This window comes from Calonectris borealis, chromosome Z (genome assembly GCF_964195595.1).
Source record: "Calonectris borealis chromosome Z, bCalBor7.hap1.2, whole genome shotgun sequence".
Classification (NCBI taxonomy): domain Eukaryota; kingdom Metazoa; phylum Chordata; class Aves; order Procellariiformes; family Procellariidae; genus Calonectris; species Calonectris borealis.
In genome coordinates this window covers 52,078,335-52,101,932 of record NC_134352.1, presented here as the reverse complement: position 1 = coordinate 52,101,932, position 23,598 = coordinate 52,078,335, and the positions used below count along the sequence as shown (strand labels likewise).

At 39.5% G+C, this 23,598-nt stretch overlaps 1 protein-coding gene and 1 long non-coding RNA gene across 7 annotated transcripts in view; both read right to left on the bottom strand.

Moving 5' to 3' along the window:
* NFIB (nuclear factor I B) overlaps positions 1 to 23,598 on the bottom strand; it is a 177,135-nt gene that overhangs the window by 101,563 nt on the left and 51,974 nt on the right. The window lies entirely within an intron of this gene.
* Positions 13,402 to 15,558, bottom strand: LOC142075268 (uncharacterized). The gene is made up of 4 exons (XR_012670830.1): positions 15,500 to 15,558; positions 14,372 to 14,548; positions 13,688 to 13,746; positions 13,402 to 13,538 (listed from the first exon to the last, which is right to left on the bottom strand). It is a non-coding gene; the product is annotated as an uncharacterized LOC142075268 (long non-coding RNA).

Sequence of the window (23,598 nt, the reverse complement as noted above, 5' to 3'; positions counted from 1 at the left end):
ATAGGATAGTTTTCAAAAACTTATTTAGACACCTGGAAATGTACCCAATTTGTTTACATAATATGAAGCATGTTTACTCAGGATCACACCTTTCTGATCCAAACTACATCAAGCAACCTGGTTATCTAAAGATTTTCCATTGGCTGGGGATGGAAAATAAGAGAAGACATAGTGATGTTAAAACAGCTAATAAATCCCATGGCCCCAAAAATGTTTAGAACCATAAATGTGTACTTAAATCTATGCAGTGAATGGCATCCCTTAATGACTCCAAGGTAAACTAGGAATAATTCTACAGACTTCATTAGAGCTAATGCAGATTTATGTAGCCAAGTGCAAAGTTTGGCCCAAGAATTGCGTTTCACACACAACTGAATGTCAGCCATCTCTAAGATATGCTTTTTTAGCCGCATACGACTCACAGACGCCGCAGTTTATAAGCCTAACCTAATAAATCCATACTGCTGAATACACATCTAACTTGTGAGTAGTCATATTGAAGCCCAATGGAATAATTTAAGCAGGAAGCAAGATATTCCATCCCAGCTTTCCAAAAAATTAACTTTCTTACAGAAAACAATCTGCAAATTGGAACAACAGATCTGTCAACCTTGTGATTATAAAAAAAATATAATCTATGACAGAAACTGCATTGAGAATTTAAGCTGGACATGATACATGTATCTAAGTTGAATTGTTTCAAGTCTTCGGGCTCTTAGGAAAGAACAGTCAAATTGCTTTTGATTCTCAACTGAAACACTCATTTTTCCTGCCAGCATTCACCTTGAGTGGAAGTAGGAGTTAGCCTGTGAAAGGTTTTTTTGAAAATCCCCCCCACTTAGCTTCTGGAAAAGATTTTCTGATACCACAGGACATGTTCATCTTCCCAAAAATATTATATTCCATTAGGATACCCAGTCCCACAATTCACAGGCATAGAAACCTATAACAGAGGATAGAAATCTCAAAAAATGACCTGAGGCAGTTCTTGTGTACTCCAGATAAGCAATTTGTTTTCCAAAATGGAACACACAAGTTGTGTGTCCTGAGTAATCTCTCCTTCCTAATAATATAAGGGACACATAAGAACAGTCAGGTGTTCCAGCATGAGACAGTTCCAAGCGATCATTCATACCGCTCGAAGGATCAGTCACCTGGGGTTTAAATCAGTCTAGTTTGGGCTTTTTGCTATTCGGCTTTGTTTTGCCTGGGTTTATTTTTCAGTGCTAGGCAAAAAAAAAGTGAAGGCTCTTCATCCATGCTGAAAATAAAGGAGGAGACCTTCCTCAAAAAGATTTTTCGGGTTTTTTTAATTATTATTATTTATTTAGTGATTGCTGTCAGAAGTTTGGAATGCTGGAATAGTCACACAAGAGAGTGATTAGTGGGTCAAGTGCTTTTGTCTTAACATGGATAACAACAACCAGCCTATTCAAAATCGTAGTAGGAAAAGATCCTGTATTAAATAGTATAGACTCATTTTCCTAACAAAGGAAAGATGCATTTCTATTTTGTTTCTATAATGCTGTCTATATTATAGAAAGGTGATGTCAACTTTTGTTTTATCGCTCTTAGATCAGCTCCATGAAAAGAAATTCTCAGATGACTTGAGAACAGTCTGCACTAGTTGAATATAATCTCTTTTACAGATGAGACTTCTTGAGGTGTGGCCTGGGCACGAACCACAGCCATGAATATTTTGCTAAAATTTCATCTACTTAGTCACTTCCAGTTTTCATAGCCATTCCTGGCATGTACAAGATAACACTGCATGCCCAAAACATGACTGATGTCAGTCAGAAGAGCAACCAGAGTTTTCAATACCAGCCTAGTGCACAGCCTAGTGCACCATTTACCAACACGGCCCTGACTTATTCCCAAAGAGCAGCTTCTATCAGAAGGCTCTCTAAAACCACAGGATGGAGCAATGTGGAGCGCTATTGCATGATTGCCATTAAAGGACTGCAGCTCAGCTGAGAAGCAAAATGGGGCAGGGTTATACTTCTCCTAGACTGCCAGCCCTGCAAACTTGACCAGGGCTTTGCACCATCTCCAGTAATAACCACACCAAACCGAAATATGTACGTGAGCACCTGTGCAAACCCACCCTTCCCACACCAAACCGAAATATGTACGTGAGCACCTGTGCAAACCCACCCTTCTCTGATCAGCTAAAATAAGCAGTCCTTTCTCTGACTCCCCCATTCTTCTGCGCCTCTCCTCAGCTGCAGTGAGTGGTGAAGAAGAAGGAGAGCAGAGACTGCTGGAAGCTACCTTCCTCCCACTCCTCTTTCATTTTGGAGGGACTTGGTGTTCTCTCTCTTGTTCCTGGGAGAAGAGAGCGCGAAAACTGCAAACAACATTTTGTTGATTGGCACAGGAAGAAGATGTAGCGAGACCCATCACTCTGGTGACCAGCCAAGAAAGTTGGACTCTCCGCAAGGGAAGAAAGGCCATGAAGCTGAGGGTCCCAATGAAAAGCCAGAGGTTAAGCAGGCCTGAGGAGGCGGCGTGGCAGGGATACAGAGCAGTCGGCAGCCAGCACAGGAGGGAATCTGCTCCCTCCATCTATTCAGTGACAGAATCACCCTAACACCTACTCATGGTTCAACAAGAAATGCAAAGTCTTAGCAGGAGATTAAATAACTCTCCTTCCCCAAAACATGGATAAGCGCATCTCCTGGAGATGTGGGCAGGAATTCACTGCAAAACAATAACCAATAAGGGGCTCTTTCTGCAGTGTCACAAACAGGTTCATTCATTTCCAAAAAGAAATGGAAGTTCTCCTCTTTGCTGAGTAAGCCTTGCTTTTGGATTTATAGCTGTAAACATGCATGCTGATTTGGGATTCATTTCTCTGCAGATACCACTATCATAGGAATGGCATCATCTAGTTTATTAAATGGAATTTCTACCACATAATGTTAATCCCTCAACACTATACTCTTAACTGTCCTTGCATAACTTATACCCAGATATTACAGTACCCCACTGACTTTTCCATTTCACCATGCTTCAGGAATGTCTAATGAGTCACAGTTTGTCTAGATGCCTTCTGAGAGTCACAATCTTCCCCATAGCATCTCATTGTATTCAGGTGTAAAACAAAATGGTAAACAAACTCATGCACTGATTCCCCTTTTCTACAATACTGTGGCACAACGGAGCAATAGATGGAAACTATAACAGACAACATTTTCAAATTTACCTCTCTTTTGAGACTTTATCAGATCAATAGAATTATTTCTTTTTATTACATGTGGCTGAACTCTATTTTCTTTAAATGAGTGCACTTGTTAGATGTAAACACACAGTAATATAAAAAATGGAGAGAGGTAAGTTCTCAAAATGGCAAACTATTAGCAAGAACTGTGCCCATGTTGCCTTTAGTCCTTTTACCCAAGTACACTATTTTTTAAAAATAATAGTATTTAGGACTGTTCTAGGGATCACTCAGGGGAACTTGCTGTATGGTATTTAGAGATTTATGAGTTGCATTTGTAACTATTATCAAACATTTCTGCTTACAAAGCTAAGCTATAAATTATTTTTTCAGCATGAATTGAGTAGTTGCCATGCATAAAGAAAAGAATAGTCCCAATAAATCTACAGGGCATTTTTATTAAGAAGAATTAAAGAGTCGTAAGTACTTTGTGGTGAGCCTGGTGTAAGCTGGTGTCTTCCCTTCGAGAGATGGAGTCATTGTCTATGCCCAGTGAAAACATATATCCCTCATCGGAAAAATGGGGGTCTTTCTCAATAAAACTAACTTTTCTTTATGGTTCCTCTGCTTTCTCTTCCTCCTTTCTCTTGTGGAAAATTTTCCCTTTCCTAAAACATTCTTTTTCATCCCCTCCCCCACTGCCTCACGTTTTTTCCCTTCTTTTCTAAATCCCCACACATCGCCCCTTTCAGAATCCAGTATGTTTGGTTAGAGTTTTCACCCTTACTACAAACAGCTTGGGTGTTAAATGTTTATTGCAGGACAGCTCTCTTCTAACAAAAAAGTACAGGTGGAAAAAAAACCAAGCTGTGTCATACAACTGTGTAGCCATCTACAATTCAGTGTGTGCACAAGATACAAAAGAAATGCATGTCGAAAGATGTCAGTAAATGTGGTTTAAAAAGAAAAATAAACTTAGTAAATGCCTACATGCTGTTTTTCACTGGGGAACACTGCAGAACGGACTGCAGATACAACTTGCCTACCCTACAAGGTCACACCTCCAAACATTAACTCATGATCGTATTTCAAAGAGTGATCAGCACCATGTACTTCTGGTGACGACTCAAAACTTCCACTTTGCAAAATTATGAAATATTAGACGTAGGTAGAAAACCTCCTTTTTCTCTCAGACAGCATTTGTCCTAAAGCATAAATGCTGATACCCTTCCAACTTTTTTTTTTTTTAATATTTCTGTCACAGCAGCCAAAGCTGCAGAGTTTGAAGGCATTACTTCTATAGAGCTTGAGGTCATTTAGCAGTCACTGGAAAATTATCCAGTCTGCCTCCTTGGCCCTCAAAGCTGCCATAAGAAAAGATGCAAAAACATACTGCTCTTAGATTGGTCTAGACAACTTTACACATACCAGCTGGCAGCGTCTTGTCATTATTCATAAATATGGTGTAAGAAATAACTGCTTCCCAGATTTTGTATGAATCCCAAATACAAGGGCCCACATTTAGCAGGCAAGTTGATGCGCGTTTATGTAACAGTTGGGGATTTAAACCTCCTGGAAAAGCACTGAGCCACTTAACTGGTGACTGTGCAATTTGACTACATGATTTCCGTACGAGCTGTAGTCTAATTGGACCTGAGAACAAAGGTGGTCCATTATGCTGAAGTGATATTTGCACTTGGTAGTGGTTACAGTAATTAGGCTCAAAGAGCCTGGAGAAAAGTCAGTAGTGGAATGTTGTTGGTTTTATTTGATATTTCTCTCTGTAAAGTGCTTCATGACCCTAGGATGTCTACCACACACATCTGAAGGAACTAACTTTATGTGCACTCTTTTCTCTAAGAGTTCTTGTGGAAGTAGCAAGTCACACTACCCTTGGAAGAATAAAATTAGGCAATTTCAGAGAAGATTCCCACTCTGCAATTGGAAGCGGACCCTGCAATGGCAAATGTATTTTACATCTAAACTGAATTTTAGTTTAAGCACGTTTCCCCTCCTATTGTTTTTTCTCGAAAGGGAAAGCTCCAAAAGTAATTTTGAATTCTACTTATTTTGGTTAACAAGATTACTTTTCTTCTTTTTCCCCTCAAGCACATCCTTGTTTTGGAAAGCATTCCATCTGACATCTAAATCTTTCAAAGAGGCAAAAAAGAGCTTGTGGTTTGGCTCTCACTTTAACTTTGAGTGGATAGCTTCTGGAAGAACTAATTTATTTAGAATCTTTCATCATTATTATAATTGATATTATACAATTGCAGGTTTCTTAGAAATTAGTTTTGCCATGGTTCAATCCTATTGGTAACAACGTGAAAAAAAACCTTATTTAATAGATTTTTCAACAGCTTTTGGGGGAGGCGGGGGAGGAATTCAGCATGGCTAACTTTTAGTACCCTACTCCAACAACATTATCTTTCTGCTAATTTTGATTTTGAAATGCGGTGGTTTTATATGTAACAAGCTGCCTCTGGCACTAAAAAGTTTAGAAAAATTACCTGAAACTTGTTTAGTTGTGCACTTCTCCTGTGAGCCATGTATGTAAACCCTGCAAAGCAGCTGTGCAACATTTGATCTTCTTATTCAGAAAACCTATTTCCTGAATATTCAGGTGTATTTAGCCTGCCCATCTTCTGGCACAAGAGCAGGGCTCTGAAAAGCATTCTCTGCTGACCTGGCTGCATTCCCATATTTTTACTGTTAAGATCAATAACCAGTTTTGAAAATCTCACCTGAACCTATTTCTACTCTACTCATCACTTTTTTCTCCTGCTGACGCTACCGTGCCAGGACACTGACAAGAGACTTAGCTGACCTTCCTCCACTTTGCATACACTGAACACAAATTTTGAGTGAATTCCAATGGCAAAATAAAATAATTCCTGGAGATAAATCTCATGCAATGACCCCACAAGCAGAATTTGGGTGGCACAGGCTTTATTATATGTGATGGTGTACTAGTCATGAACACAGCTCAGTCTTCACATCTTTCTTTCAGTGTACTGGAATTGCAACCTCTTTCTCCCGCCCTCCGTCTTTCCTTCCCTCCCCTCCTTTTTTACCTTTTCTCTGCTCTCCTTTTTGAAACTGAAAATTCAACAACTGGGTATAGCAGCCACTAAAAGCTGGTACCAAACAGAGGTGCCAATGATCCCACAGTAGGCCTTCCACAGGAAAATGCCATTTAAAATGTTGTCATGACATGGAGGATACCTTAGGTACATTTTCATTTTCAGTGAAACTCACTCTGGAAGACGGCACACTGAAAATTTTTCAGGCTTCCCTGCTAACTCAGGAAAGCTTTGAAAACAAGAAAAAAAAATCTGGTTTGTTAGCTCTTCATCTTTTGGCTTGATGGAGCTGGATAGGAAGAGAATACAGTTTTTACACGGGAGACAAGACTGGAAGACACACCAGGTCTCTGCCTGGCACAAAATAATCTCATGCTTGCCAACAACCACTCTCCAGGCCAGTGTCAGCCTCATGCCCTAGGGCTATACTTCAGGCCAAATCTTTTTAGAGAAAATGTGGTCTGGCCACACTCTTTTCCTTATCCAGAGAACAGTCTTTATCCTGGCTGAGGTTGTAAGGAGGTGGTGCAGAGCTCCCTGTGATGGCTCTCCACCCTCTGTAACACAAGCAGCATCAAAATCTGCCCCACCATTGGGCAGCGAGGCCGCAAGCAGGATGTGACCCAGGCTTACACACTTAAAAAGAAACTACCTGATTTTAATGCAGCACAGAAGGAAGATCAACCCTATCTGAATAAAACCCTGTGTTTATGAAACCCTTGGCACCAGATCTGTTATCACAAACTATTTTGATTGCATGTAGGAGAAAAGCCCTAAGTGAAAATTATTTATTCTTTATGTATTGTGCAATGAAAAGATTAACTCCCTTAACAGTTGGTTCTCTTTTTGAAGGTGTACATCCTACTTTCATTGTCTTATTTTTACTAATGAGAGGTTTATAGTAGGTTTTAACTTAAGAATGATTGCTGATGGTGAAATGCAGTAATTATATGCCTTGTGACAAGACACGAAGGTGCATACTAGAGGACTTGCATAAAATGCCAACTTAATCTCCCTCATATAAAAAGGAATACTTTACAAGCTGGCAGATCTTCAATTTTGAGTAACAAAAACCCTTTCTTTTTCTGCCCAAAACAAGAATGGGTTAACAAAAGCAGGAACTAAAATCTCTCTATTTTCTCCTCTCTCTTGTTCACAAAATATAGTATTACAGGACTTAAGGAATTTGAAATGCCACGATGTGAAAAGCTATGTGAAGCAAAAGAAGTCTCCTCTGATAATAATAAAACAGACCTATTTGAAAACAAGTTCATAAGCAGTTCATAATGAAGGCCTTTAAGGTCCATCATATCCATCACATTAATTTAATTTAGAAGCAAAACAGAAATCCTAGGTAAAGGGCAAAAGGCACTGTGGGCATAAAAGTTAAACTAACATTGCATCCTGCTAAAAAAAAAAAAAAAGAAAGAAAGAAAAAAGAAGGAAGAAAGAGAAAAGAAGGAGGAGCAACAAGCAGTAGGCAAGTCAATAGTGTTTGTACTGTTTCTGCATGACTGCATTTTCTCATACAAGAGGTACTTCTGGACTACAATGAGACTGTGGTAAACCATCTGTTTAGGGATTAAGGATCCAGCAACACTGAATGTTCAGTTCAACATAAACTGGTCACTTGTTTAACTCTGCATTCACTATTGTCCCCCCAAACACTCAACAAGTACCAGCTTTTTAATTCTGTGGATAACCAGAAATGTATTTTCTTCTTGGTCTTGAAAAATGTTTTACAATAAGAGTGATGTAGCTATAAATTTTAATGTAAATCACAGTCACTCTGAAAGTTTTAGGCCCAGGAACTGGTGTGCAGCTGTGGGACTGAAAAGCCAGTTGACAACCGTCAACAGAGAGCTGAAGTGTTCAAATAGTAAAAAACATGGGGTACATCATACAATATAGTGTAAACAATCTGAGAGTCTAAGAAAAAAATAAAAAATTGAATATTTAGTCTAAATTTCAGGAAAATCTTTGCCTTCATGAGACATTTAGCACTGCTGCGTCTTTTCACAAAGGAGTGACGTAACACTCCCTTTGACGGTTCCACAAACCAGAGTACGTTTGTGGAAGTAGGCATATTTGAATGTGCATTTTCGTGGGACATCTGATGAGAAGACAGTTAGGTATTGAAGGTGTTAGTCTCATTTACTGATTAGTATTACAGCCCAAGGATTAGAACATGTACATAATGTATCTTTTACATCTCTAAAATTTACTATTTAAAAAGCATAATATCCTTCAATGAAACACATGATGTGTTACTTTGTAACACACGTACATCACTGCATCAATAACAAGAAGCACATTTTTGCCTAAAGACTTAAAAAACAGACCAAAAAAGGGTAAATTATACAGATTTTACTGTTGATGTCTCACTAAAATACACCTTGCCTTTCTGCTCTGTGTTTTCTCAGCTTGCCCTTTTCCATTTAAAGTGTACCTATGAGTGGCAGACAGCACTGAAAGTGCAAGCTCTGACAGTAGCAGCACAAAGTTTCCTGCAGCCAAGTGAAAACTCTTATTCAGCAAACTAAACTGCTTGCTCACTAAAGACAAAGTATACAAACTCCTGCTAAAAGGCAAAAGAAAACCACTAATTGCCTGAGCTTAGAAAGCTACTTCCCCTATGGGCAGGTTATTCTGCAACTGTCAATTAATGGGTTTCCTGCACATTCCACCAGCTGCTATCAAACACAGGGTGCTGCACCAAGTGCTAAGTACATGATCCTGGACCATTGATCCCATCCGATATGATAAAATTCCTGTGGTCATAGCACAACTCTATCTCACCATTTCACACACTTCCACACAGAAATTGTGGCCTCTGTTTAAGGACTCCTCTGATTACATGCCATTCGCCCTGCTCAGGACATTTAAGCAGGTGTTCAATTCAGTTTCTCTGAGCTCTGAGAATGTACTTAAGGGTGCCCTGCAGAGAGAATGCCTTCCTGAAATGGTGACTACCTGTTCATGATCTGCCAGCAGAGCCTGCCTCCTTCACCAGACAAATGAGCCAAGGGAAAGGGGAGTTAGTGAAAGCAGCTAAAGAACGCAGCATCCTGTACCCACAAAAGTGGTTTATCTGTTTCAGCTACACTGTACGCTCGCTTCGTAGTTGACTCCCAGCAACTGAAGTTCATATGAGGAATGTATTTCTCAGCTTATCAGAAATGCAAGGGAAGAAGAAGAAAACCCTGAACTACTAACTTCAAACAAAACAATCTTCTTTTGGAAATAAATGTTCTAAAGATGCATGTCAGCACTGCTCCTCTGTAGGAGCGGGCATATCAACAACCAGCAGTTAAACAAGGAGTTAATAAGTTGAGGCCCACATCCTCCTGCCCACAAGCCAATATAATAAAATCTGAGAAATAAAGCTGACGGTAGCTCTATCTCATAAATTCACCAAGCCTGTCACAAGACAGATGACTAGCCAAGATTACCAAATGCACCAGTGTTTTTGTTTGCACCTTAAACTCACTGAATGATGCTGACACTGAGCAGAGTGTTTATCTAGCAAGACAGGATAGTCACAAGTTCCTAGAACTACTGCCTCTTCCTTGTTCTGCCTGCTTGCTACACCCTGTCCTGGCATCAAGCCTTGAAGTAGACTGTAAACTCCTTAGGGCAGATATTGTGTCTGTGCCGGTTTTGCACAGTGCCCAGTACGATTAAATTTTGATCCCAACTCTCATTTCTACAGATCTTTCAAATATAATGGAAGCGGGTTGGCTAAGGAGCAGCTTTGGGGAACTGCGTTGTTTTTTATCAAATGTCTTCAAGATTTTGTTCACATTTTTCTTGACCTCAGACTTTTACTTCATGTAATGGAAAACTGTGATTTAAAGTATAAATAAAAATATTTTTAAATCCTCATTAAATCTTCAAGAGAAATCACAGACACACTGTCCTGATGCTTTTCCTGCCCTCACACGCTCGCAGACATCCGCTATCCACACAGCTCCTTCAGCAGAGATGGAAATGGCACATTCCTAGTTGTTCAGCTGATTTAAGTGTTTCTTGCTGGGGGAAAAAAAACAACGACAAACAAACAACAACAAAAAAACCCTAACCTTTTTTGAATACGTTAAACTTGTCTTGCAGGAGGTGAAAGATCCCTGACCATGTGACAAAGCCCGGTGCTTTCAGTACTATGTTTACCTTATTTTCTAAATTATCCAAACAATATTAATTAAAAATAATTAAATAACTTTAATTAATAAATTAAAATTATTAATTGAAAGTAATATTCAGCAAGTTGCATTTTGTGTACCAATCTGATTATTCAAATTTGAAACCTCAGTCCCCCAGAAGTCACTTGCCAAGGAATGTATCCCCTAGATGAAGGTAACGAGGCCCTACGCATGGCTCAGGCAGGCGTTTCTTCTGGCCCTGTCCTTTATGACGAACAGTGAACTGGTTAACTCCTAGGCATCCCAAGGGTAATTGCTCAACTTTAAAGTCAGAGCCTCCCAGTCACAGAGGACTGAAAGAAGTTCACATCCCTTGCTGTTTTTGTTCAGCACGCATGGCTACAGACTAACAGGACAGTTGTGCACCATGCCTCACTGTAAAGGATGTGCTCCCAGCTGTAACAGAAACATTTTTCTTAGCATTCAAGCTCCAAAAGGCTAACAAATAAAATTTAAAAAGCAAAGGAAATATCAACGGAAGGGGTTATTGCAGCTGCCATAGGCACTTCAAAAAAAAACCCCACAGATGCAGAGTGGGAATGCTGTAGTTGTTACAATGCACCATCAGACAGTCCCAGGCCATCACCTTGCATGGCAAGTCTTAAGATTTAAGCATGGACACTTTAACGTATCATGCTTTGGACAGGGTTCAAAAAATCACATCTACAGAGAACAAATAGGTGGTTTGCTGGAAGAGTCAGTTGTTTGACTTGCTGCCAAGGACAATCAAGGACCATCCCCAGGCCAGAATGTCCTGCCATTTCGGGACTGCATCTCAAGAACAAGGGGCCTGAAAGGCATGGATCCCCATCAGGTTTTACACACACTGTGTACATTCCCCTGAGGTTCACTGCTGGCTGTATGTAGTTCCATCCCACCCCCTGGACAGGGAACCGCAGCAGGCAGCAGTGTAGATGATTCATACAGAAACACACTTTCCTCTAAACCACAAGCATCGAGGGCTGATGCACTTCCTGAAAGTCTCTTCCTTTGGATGAGATCTAAAATGTATTGAAACCAGTATGCTCTTGAGGAACTAGGATTGTTAATCTTCATATCACAGTCTGCTTCCGTGCATTTTGCGTAGGTCTTTATTTTCCACCCACTGTGCGTGACACAGCATGAAGTGTTGAAAAAAGTCATCTCCCACCCTGCAGCTCAGCCATAGCCAACATTGAGGCTTAACGCTACTTTTGACTCATTTGCAAACCATCTGCTGACATCAGCGTAAGTTCTGCCACAGACCAAAAATTTTGTAAATGAATTGAATTTGGCAGGTGGGAAGAGATGGACAGCTGTTTGGTACAGCTTCTTTTCTGTCACACATACAAGACTGTTTCTCCCAACATTGGCCGGTCATACAAGCAAAAGGCATTACCTAATTTTGCATCTAATGTTTCTGCTGTTGCTTCTGTGAGAGAAGCCCTTGTAAAATTCACTTTGAAGGACACATTGGTAACCTTTAATGATTGAGGTGGTAGTTAGAATTGATTATTTGTTCTCTGCAAGATGCCTACCTTCCTAATTAACATAAAACCATGAGATACCCAAAATGCACCAGTCCAGAGGGATGACAGAGAGAGCATAATACAAAAGAATCAATGTTCATCTCTGTAAATCAACAGGATAAATGTTTTTCTTGAGAACATCATTCATGTTATGTTATTATTTTTCATATGCTGGAGAGTCTATAAGATGCACATTTCTCTGTTACTGCTAAATTCCACAAAAATTTTTGGACTCTGTTTAATGAATGAGGATGTATTTTCAGATAGTGTCATTGTTTTACTACTTCCCCTGTTTATTTGGACAGATTCATAGCACTGGGTAGGAAATATATTGGTTGGCAACTTCAGTTTTGGAAGGGAAAGTAAACACATGGTGATTAGCAAACAGTGAACTCTACTGTGTTTAATTTTGGCTTAACAAAAACTACAAACACACACACACAGACAAACACATGAACCAGGGACCATTTTCTGGTTTGTTCCAAGCAGGAGCATTTGTCCGTTTGTCGTTTCCTAACGCCTCTTTAGAGAGTTTCCAGGATTATACTTTTTTCCTTTTTTTTTTTTTAATGTGTTCACTAACACTGATTGCAGAGGCCAATAAAGCACCATTTAAGAAGAGAATGGTAAGTCACCAATAAACAATTTGCCTCTGAGATGTAAATGAAGTCACTAAATCATAGAGATTAAAGGGAGTTTAAAAAAAAGTAAATTTAAAAAATCGTGTATTGTGTTGATAAATGAAAGGTCACAAGAGTCATTTATAGAAGAACCCAGAAAAAAAACACTGGAAAGAGTCTCAATGAAATTCAAGGCTAAAGATAAATACACAACGACCACATAAGTTTCCAATTGTCATTGTTTTTCTTTTAGTACTCCCATTGCTTCCTTTAGTGCTTCATTGCTTTGCTTACCCTGGGAGTTGTTGGGTTTTTTTAAGGCATTCACTCTCACTACATGCCAATGTGCTGTCTTTTCTGAGACTATGACATCGCAATTTAAGTGGAGTTAAGTGCATTTAAGAGCAGAAAAATAGGAGCCCAAACTCGTACAACCTATTTTCAGTTCGGCCGCAGAACGCGTAGCATCACTTCAGGCAAGACAAACACTTTTTTCCTGTGCTTAACTTCGTCTTGCCGCAACAACATTTCGCCGATTCAAAGGAGTGTTGGTGATACTTTATTTACGGCTGTAAAACAGCCTCAGAAGGACACGGTGCAAGTAGGCAGTGCTCTTACGATTCGTTGCCTCCCTCGCCACGCTTCCCTAGCTAACCTGGCAAGCGCTCTTCCCGAGGCGCGCGTTCGTCGCCCGCAGCCTCAGGTGGCTGCGGCCCGTAGCAACACACAGCAAAGCCTTTCACGCAACGCCTGCCGCATGCGATGCACCGGGTAACAGCTAAACAGCACTCCCCGCTCAATAAAGACGAAAAGCATTTCCTTCCACCGAGCCTGCAGCCCAGGGCCGGCATCCGCAGGGGCGACTCGGCTGATCTCAAACAAAGGTAGGAAATGGCTGTATCCTCATGCTTCGCTGCGGCTCCATGAGTCAGTGCTTTGGAACTCGGTACCTATTCTTCACTCTTTTACCAGAAGAAGGAAAAAAAAACAGAAAAGCAGCAGATAAACACTCCAGGCTGTTCAGATAAATGCTTTGCTCAAGAGAGATCTCCTGGTCCTTAACTTTTCTTTTCATTTCCTAATCTCCAGCCCTGCAACAACATTTACTCACCAGCAGGAAATCGCTCCTGGTGACCGGTTTTTCTACTGCTCTGATGGCCCAGCACTGAGCTGCCGTTTCAAAGCCACGGTTGTTGCGGAGAAAGAAAGAGAGAAGGTGTGCGGGCTGAGGAGGTGACTCAGTAACCCCCCTGAGTGGAAAACCACTCTTGCAAACACAAACATAGGAAGGTTATTCACAATAGTAACTAAGGTAGCCAAGCCACAAGAAGTACATTTTCACTTACCGGTTAGCGTATTTTTTCAGGGTTAACAGATACCTTTTTACAAAAAGCATAAGCATGAAGAAACAGTGGAAGGGTTGCCAAAACCACATCGCACAGCTTTGACCCTGCTTTTCTGACTAGCCTACAAAACTGTTACGAAGTGGATGACCAGATTAACGTTAAAAGAACTGTGCTATTGCATGCTGATATGGCATGCTACTGGGCAAACATCACAGCATTTAAAAACTTCTTAAAAAAAAAAAAGGTGTTGAAAAGTTCACTGTTGTTTTATACCGCTAGAAATAATTTCATCCACCACAGATATGCAGCGGCCTCTGAGGTGAACAGAGGCAGAGGTTTAACGCTGAAGTTAAAGATACTAAATCTTTCAGAAGTATCTCAAAAATATCTCAAGCTGGAGTCTGACAAACCTCTGCAGTTACAAACATTCCTAGTAAATATAGTCTTACCTTCTCAAAGGTACCTGTGGTGACTGCAAGATATCAGGGTTAAATCAAAGATCCTGCACAATCACTGTATACCACCGTCAGATAGAGGACAGCTACCTCATTCAGGCAGGGGCAAATTTTTAGTTCAAACGGAGACCCCAGTTACAAGATCCATTAAAGAACAGCATTAAAAACAGACTGAAAGAGGAAAAAAAGAGTTGGGATGAAATGTATTATAACATCTTTAACATTACTGAAAGGTATTACTGTAGTTTTTACAACTTGAGAACTTATTTTACAGCATAGTCTCAATGATGTGGTACAGTTCAGTTTTATATGACCATTGCCAATTGTAAAAATAATGTCATTGTTCTCCTTTTGAAAAGGTGAAGTTTCAGCTCATGTATGTATGAGTAATTTGTGGATTAAAATTTGTCTTCTTTTTTAGATTTCAATAACATTCATTAAAGTTTAAAATCATCGAGTTTTGCATTTTATGAAAAAGAAGACCCATTTTCTCCCTATATAAAGCAGCAAGATTAAAATCTTGTTTTACTTAGAAAATCTTGATCTAACTATTGTTAAGGTATAATCCCCACATATACTATGACTACCATATTGATAATTGACTTCCTGCTCAATTAAAAGACACAAGTAGTGCCCCCCCGCCTTTTTTTTTTCCTAACATTTACCAATAAAATACTGTTTGTCATCCAAGTCTTTATCTTATTTTAGGGAGCCAAACCAACCACACTAACAAAACTGAGTATGGAGTGTGTAACAGGATATAACAAGGAGAAAACTGTAAGAAACTACCTCATACTTTGCCAACATATCAATAGTCAGAACTGTTTACAAAGGTACAAAAACTATGGAGAGCACAGTTTATAAAACAAAAAAGGAAATGTGCTCTATGCAACGGGAAAGTTAAAAGCAAAGTGCAGTAACAGCACTATCTTGTTACAAACACTTGGCAGTGTCTAAAGCACCATGGTCAAAGGCATGATGCAGTATGTGCTGTGTTCCTGTCAGAAGCACTCCCCAACTCCAAACCTCTCTAGCCATCATCATCACCTCATTTGGCAATGGCTCCAAAGACTCAGTTCATCTACTCTAAATTTACTCCACATGAAATAGACACAAACTTACTAGATCTGTATTGTGTTCCATGCAGCAAGAAAAGGAACATTGGCAATCAGCAGTAGAGCATATAGCTGGGCAGCTACAAAGACAGTTGCACTGTATCATGAAAGCACACTTGTACATCGTGTCCACATCCTGTTTTCATTTTAAAATTTCAGTGACACTTTTCTTTATTTCTCTTCCTTTCTTAGTTCTTCCAGTTTCTCAGCCCCACGCTTTTTTTCCATGCTGCTGCTGCTGCTGCACTGGACACAGCAGTAATGTGTTCAGGACAGATAACAAGCAGCGTTTTGAGTGCATAAAGGAGGCAAAAGGACACAAAGAGAACTAACTGACATCTCTTTGATTAGGAGTTGAGCTATAAAAACTCTGGAGGCTGTATTCCACTTTCCTCAGAGTTAACACCGAAATTATTTTCTCAGATTCTCTACAACAGCCCACCAAAGAAAATTAATGAATTCAGGCACACTGATTTGAATTTACTGTCTGCTGTATTTCTTAAAAGGAACGCGCATAAGCTGGAAGGCGTCTTTTCAAGCAGCTTCGGGGACTGAGAGATTCGCTTTTCAGCAAACCTTGTAGTTAGTGTTTAACCACTCAGTAGAATGAGGATAACAAACAACCTCAAAGTTAGCCTGGTGTGTACCAGAGACTGTGTGTTGAAGACACAGGTCAAACTTATCTGAAAGCAGAGCTGTTATGACAAACAAAAATATTTCTTTTCACATTGCTATTTTTTAAATTTCCTTGAAGACACCGAAGTGGCAATTTCTTTTATTATCTGTCAAGATCCCTTTGAGTATACTCAAAGAGTATAGAGAAGATGGTTCCTCTTCAGTTCTTCCTCCACGATTTTGTTAGACAGGACAAACAAGAATGCAGGACTATATGCCCAAAACCTGTGACTCTGAAAGGCTTTAAGGACGAAAACTCAATACAAGCTCCCAATTACAACCTAGGACAAAACTAGTTTTAGCTCTATGAAAAGAGGAAAGCAGCAGAAGCACTATTCTGTCTTCATATTTTAGTGAAGGATTGAGACAGAAACATTACTTGGAGGTTACAGAATTAGTCCTACAATAAGAGACTTCTTCAAAAAGAAGGAAAAAAGTGTTTTGACTAGAGTGTGTAGGTACCTTCACAGAGAGAAAATAACAGATCCTAAGGAGCTGGTCAATTTAATCATGAATGGCATAACACGAACTATACGGTGAAGCTGAACAACCTCAATTTAGCAACAGCAAGAATGACAAACCATTGGAACAAACTACAAGGGAAGCAATGGAAACCCCTCTCCAACCAAGGCTGGATAGCTTTCTGGAAATGGGCTTAACCAAATGCAAGTTGCTAGGCCAAGAATTGCTGCTGGGTTACACTGAGGTCAAACTAGCGGATCAAATGTCCATTCTGACCTCAGGTTCCATGTATTTGTTTTCTTTTTTTAAAGCAGTCTAGGGGAATTCTTCTTTGGAAGAAATAAATGCACACATAATTTTAATTCTATCTTCTTACCTTTGATTTGTGCTTGACTCTTAGCATTTGTTCACATGGAACCATTTCTTGTATGAAATAAGGAACACTGGCCTGACTCAGAGCAAAAAATTGTATCGTCCAAACTGACTCCCCAATGCTCTAATCATCTTCTTTCACAGCAACAAATTTTAAGACACGTTTCTGTATCTCAGATCACTCATTTATTTCACGTATCCACACTTTGAAAATAAAATTTCTGTATATGGTAAGTGTCTATTATTTGTTACTGTAATTAGAAAGAGATGTGATTTGAGCAGAGGACTCAGGCACTCCTTTGCCTATATTCTGCTTCTTTCAAGAGATGTGACCCTGACTAAGTAACTTAGCACTTCTGCCTTAATTTCTTCATCTGTAAAATGGAGATAATGCTACTTATTTACATATCTCAGTGTATAATGTGGATTAGCTAATGTTTTAAAGTGCCATGAAGTTGAAAAGCCATCTTTAAACACAGTTTGATTAACAGAACCATACATACCATCTGCAATTAATAAGAGTAAAATTCTTTCAGAGATTTCCTGCAAAGATCAATAATAATTATATCGAAAAGGGAGTCTAAAGATTTTAATACCTTCAAGGTTGTTCTGGTTTAGTTGTATTCATGAAAGTCACAGTCTGAACACAGAAATACCAACGTAGCTTCTGAAAAATGACTGAGAGTTACCCCACTGAAAACGAAGTGCTCAGGAATTCAGGCTTGAAGCCCTCCCACCTTTGCATAAACTTTGTGGCTGTCATGAGCCTTTCTCCTGTTCTATACATCAGATATGTCTACTGGGAGAAAAAAAAGACTATGATGAAAGCCAAGTTTTAATTTAGAATTTAATAAAAATTGATTAAGCATCACAGAGCACAAACAAAGCTGCTCCATAAATCTCTCAGCTCTTTTTGTGCAGGAATGAAAGAAAACACTGTCTGCTGAAGCAGATGACAGATGCTGGCTTAAAGATAAGTATTATTTATACTTCTGTACCAGATTTCTTCTTATGCATATCTTATCATGCATGGATATACAATCAACAAAGCAATTATTCTGTATCAGTCAAAGACCTTACAACATACTTTTACTCCATGGGAATTTATTTTATACAGTTCATTGTTCAATAAAAAATGGAGAAAGAAAACTTTCAAGGAAATGTTTAAATTATGTCTGAAATACTCTTTCACATTGAAGTACTGAAATAGAGCAACTGAAAGCTTTATAAACTGTCATGTTCAGAAATGCACTGATGCTTTGCAAATCCCTGGGGAATATCTGCAATATCTGCAAATATCTGCAATTGGGGAAGTTTTAATAAAATTAGCTACTCCAGATGATTCCTCCACAAACTAGTCTAGTAACCTCTTCCCTCCCTGCAAAAAGTAGAGTATCTGCACACCTACAATCCATGGTAGCAACTTTTAGCGTTATCATGGGTATGAACATATGTATTTGATGTAAAATGATTAATTTGTCCATAAGCAAAATTAAATATAACTTCCAATTTTCAATGCCTTTTCTTGCTCCCGCCCTGAATGCTCACATTTAGCAGTAGCCCACTGAAACACTACATTTTTCTGTCTTAATGGTCTAAAAGAAAAGGAAGAAAAGGATACAATCCGTTAAATGGCTGAAGCAACCTTCCTGCAATGATCTACTGTAATTTGTCTGAAAACAGAGGTTGAGAAATGCAGACATAAAAGGCATGTTTCTGCCATGAGATACAGGCACCTACATCATAATCACAAAAGAATGGTTCTGAGAGAATTCAAATGACAATTCTTCAAAATTACATTGGCAAAGAAATTAACTTGTAGGCTTTTTCTTTAATTGAGTAAAGCTGTCTCTTGAGAATTAGAAATGTACAACTAAAATAGCAATCATAAATCAGCACTTATGCTGCAATATGCAATCAATTCCTCTTTTTTGAATTATGCATGAACGCACTATAGGAGCATATCAATTAGAGGACGATAACTCTTCATGAGTTTCTACAATACTCTCCTTCCCCGTAAAGATACACCACACAGGAAAGAGTCTATCTGAGTAAAGAACAAATCCTCTTTTCAAAATCTGGCTACTAATATCCACTAGAAGTATCTCGACCACAGATGGTATGATTAAGATTGGAGTAAATTAAAACACTTTAAAATAGTGCACATATATATCTTACCTCTGTATGAATAGTTTGTTTTTTCATTCATAGTGAATGACACTCACAAAGACTGACTACAATATTTATGGGATTTAAATAGTTTTACATTCTTGCTCTTAATTAAAAATACTGTCACTACCAATTTTCTCTTGTGCCTGGACCCTTCAAAGTGAAGAGGTGTTCTGGGGTAGAAAAGCAATTAAAGGCCACAAGTAAAAAGCCAGAGGAACAAGTACAGGTGTCTCTAGAGGACACTGCTGTTTGCGTTCCTGCTGTATTTTCGCTCGTGAACAAGGAAATTGTGTCTCATTGGCATGCTAGGTGGGGTGAAGATATATATGAGAAAGATGAAAGAGCTAAGGCATGTCATAATAGCAATGGGTCCAAGTTATCCCAGAGTTTTGGAAGCTTTCATCTCTTAGCAGATAGCTGATGGAAGTTACTTACAATGATTGGTCAGTCAACCGATCAACCATTGTCTGCCAGGCAGCCATTTGAACTTGTGTCCTAAACCAGAGAGGCTTAAGGGTTACTGTCAAGTTTTAGAAAATGTGAGGAGAAAGACTTCTGAAAGCAACACCAAAATAAATTAATTGTATGTGGTCTAAAAGTAGGAAAAGTATTTCCAAACTGCCACTCACTGGCTGAGTTGTTCGGGGTATTGTCCTATAAATCAGTGGAGTCCAAGTATTACATTCATAGCAGAAGGTAGGATGGTAGAACATACGCAGGTGGGATTTTTCAAAATATTTAAATAGAAACCTTTTATGTACATGTGTCAAAAGATTCTATTAGCAACCAAATGTATCCCCAGAATGTCAATTAAACTTTGCATTTCTCTTCCTGGCATTTTCTTAACAGGTAGGAAAATAATTTTCAAATGCAGCAAACGCAAAGAACCAGATAACTTGCATAGTAACCAATGCAAAGGTATGCCAGCTTACACTACATACACATTTGACATTGTGTTTATACATGTAACAGATGGAATACAAAGACATTCCAGAAGAATAAGCTTTTGTGTTTCTCATAATTTTCTGAGAGGGAAATGTCCATAAGGACTTCCACTGACTTCATAAGAATTTGGATTAGTTCGTTTGAATCATGATATTAACACAACAAACTCCCTTTCTCAGGAGTCTATCTAAAAAAGCCAGTGGCATGTTTTAAATTATTAATGACCCTAAGAAAAATGTATCTTGGAAACAATCTCATTATTAAGCAAAATATTACACAAAATACCTATCTGCTGAAAAAATACCTATCCTACAGCCTTTATTTTCGCACTTCCTTGCTTTTGGTGGGACAGTACAGTAACTGTACTCACAGCATCACCCAATAAACAGACTTTTCACTAATATAACCTTTCTCGGTTATAGTTATGACTGATTCATTACACTTCAGATAGCCAACAGTCAGTCTCATGTTTATGACAATCAGGTTTCCAAAACTATTCACAAATGTAACTCTCCCTCTACCCTGAATATCCCCTTTCGTCTTTCATAGAGGACACATCAAAAGTTTTACTGGAAGAAATGCACATGAGTGCATCTGTCATAATAAACGAATACTAACTGTTCTGGTTCTTTCAAAGAGATGACTTTTCTTTCGTCTATCTTTCCCCCAGGGATTTCTGCAGTGTAGGATCTTAGGGTTTGAGTAATTAGCAGAATGTCGCATTTCATTAAAAAATAAAACAAACCTTAGAAAATTCAAAGGAAACAAATCTAACAGCGTTTTTCCGAAATTTGGCAAGAAGGGCATTGGGGGAGGAAAAAAAAGTAAGTCCTGCTTCTTAAGATTAAAATATGCAACAAGTGAGACAAAGAAGTGGCATCCCTACTCAACAATGTCCCCTCCCGACACCCATTCTTCAAAGGGAAGCACTGTCAGTGCTGAGCTGCTAAACAGTTAATCTTCAGTAACTCCACTAAAGAGCACTAGTGGCAGGCTGCCCATCATTCTTTTAGACAGAGCTTGTCAGAGAAAGTAGGGCAGCTTGTCCAGCCCGGCAGTCAACTGATTACTAGCGAGCTCAATGGGGCTGCCGGCCAACCCCTGAGACTGCTGCCAGCCCCTTGGGTATTCAAAGGCCAGGATCCAGTGTGGCTCACTTTGCCAGAATCACATGATGTCAGTGCTGCTTTCTCCTGACCAGAATAACCAGTCATTCAGGTTGCTGCAAATGGTATGCAAACAAATGGCATCAGCTCAGCAAGGCTTGTGCGTGCATTAACTTCCAGGCGCTACAGACACAGGAAGGCACAACTCACCTCTGCAGCCTGTGTTTCTGCAGTCGGAGGGGCGCGGAGGGGTGTCTGGTCAGGCCTCCTGCCGTCACTACACAAAAACTGCTACGGCAATCGCACCGACCAAATCCCACTCTGGAAAGTACATTTCTAAGTATTTTTAAAGAGAGAGAAGACACCAGATCACTAGGTCTGGTAGAGCTGAACAGAAACCAGAAAGATATTTACAGCTACATGTATGAAACGGAAATGAAACTCCTAATATACGTTAGAAGAGAACACATATTCACTTAACATCTAAGGAAATTTAGAATTAAAAAGAAATAATGAAACTGATGTCCAACTGGTATGTTTTTCATAAAAGATTTCTCTCCCTGCAAATTGCACCCAACCCAACACACAGACCTGTCCACTTTTATCTGATATACCCAACAGCATACATTATACTGTAGATATGCAAAGCATTTGCAAAGTGACATGCAGTGATGATGAAAAAAAGAGCTAGGTTTCTTTTCCACTTTAAAAGTTTGCACATTTGTCAATAACACTCCCCTGACAAGGCAGCTGTGCTGGTTCAGCTAAGGTTCTGAACTCTCTCTTTGTCTGGCTAAGTGGAGCTAAACCAGGTAACCCTTTTTCTGCAGGATACAGGTGTATGTTTAGAAGGAGAGTCCTCTGGACCTCATGGAGAATAACCAGTAAGAAGAAGGGAAAATATGAGAAAAGGAGGAGAGGCTGAAGAGTATCTCCAGCACCCTTATACCAGAAGAAAAAATGATGGAGCTACCATTCTCCTCCACCTTCAGTTGCCAAGGTCCATTGTTCCACATAAGCTGCAGGGCAGGACAGGGCAGATATTTTTATCACAAAAGAAACATATAGAGAAATGGTTGATTTAACAGTCAGTCTTCAGGTGCCAGAGTAATTTTGACGAATTCTACTGCCTTTGACCACTGTTAGGTAGTACCTCAGTGTCAGATGCAGAAGAGGCAGCGATGCAAGATACAAACCAGCATGAGTATAGTAGAAAAATTGGCTTTAAACACTGAGATAGAGCCTCAGGCCCAATGCAGCTGCCCAGAATAGTTTAGGAAGCCAGAAGTTCTCACAACACAGACACAGAGTTGGGGAAAAAAAAAAAACACCACCACACAAATCTCTGGCTGACAAAGTAAGCATGTCAGGATGGATGGGTGACAAAAGCCGATGGGGTTGAAATGCAGCCCCAAACCCGTTTGGCTCAAATGCCTGTCCCTGTAGATGTGTGCCAGTGTCTGCCTGCAAAAATGCAAGTACTTCTTTTCGTTTGGAGGACTACTGCCAATTTCCAAAGTCGATCTAACAGTCAGTAACTTCTCGGTCCTTGTTCACTCCAGAGGGTAACTCTCTTGTGGAATTATGAATTAGAATTAAATCACACATAACTTTAAACCTCAGCCAATTATCAGCAGAAACATAGCACTCTGAAATAACAACAGGTGTGTGTTTCTCAGATTTCTTTGGCATCAGCAACATCCTCCTCCCCTCCAGCATTTGAGACTTTCGACAAGTGGCCCTTCTGTCTCTTCCCTAGGGTAGGGGGAAAGGGTATAAGGTTGCACCAACAACAACCGTTTCTATTAACTTGAAAAAGCATCTATGACTGTAAAAGGAAAACAATCTGTCAAATTCCAGAAGTTAAAAAAAGTAGCAGTCCAATAATAACCAAGAGAGGTACAAACTGTCACTCATTTAATTTGCAAGACACAAGAACAAAAGCAACACACGGTTTGTTTGATTTGGAGGGGAAGCATCTTTTTTGTCATTCAGGTTCAGTACTCTTCCACCTGGTGGCAACTGGGCTTGTAGTGTATATTCTTCTAAATCCTGTGAACAGCTATACCATATCACACGGTATCAGAGACCAACTGTGGACGGATGTTTTTCAGAGTAATGTCACTTATTCTTGGGAAAAGCACAGTACAGTAGCTACACTATATACAAACTAAGCAAAACCATGACTCATGACTGACAAATTAAATCCAAACACTTTGAGCAAATCTTTTGGAAATCTGAATATCCAGGATGCAAAGCATGCAACTGGCATTCAAGATTTCAGCAGTCTCTCAAATTCCATGTAAGCTAATTGTTATGCCTCGGTTTACCTTCTATAAGCCTGATAACTATACAAGGCAGTCAGATTCATCTA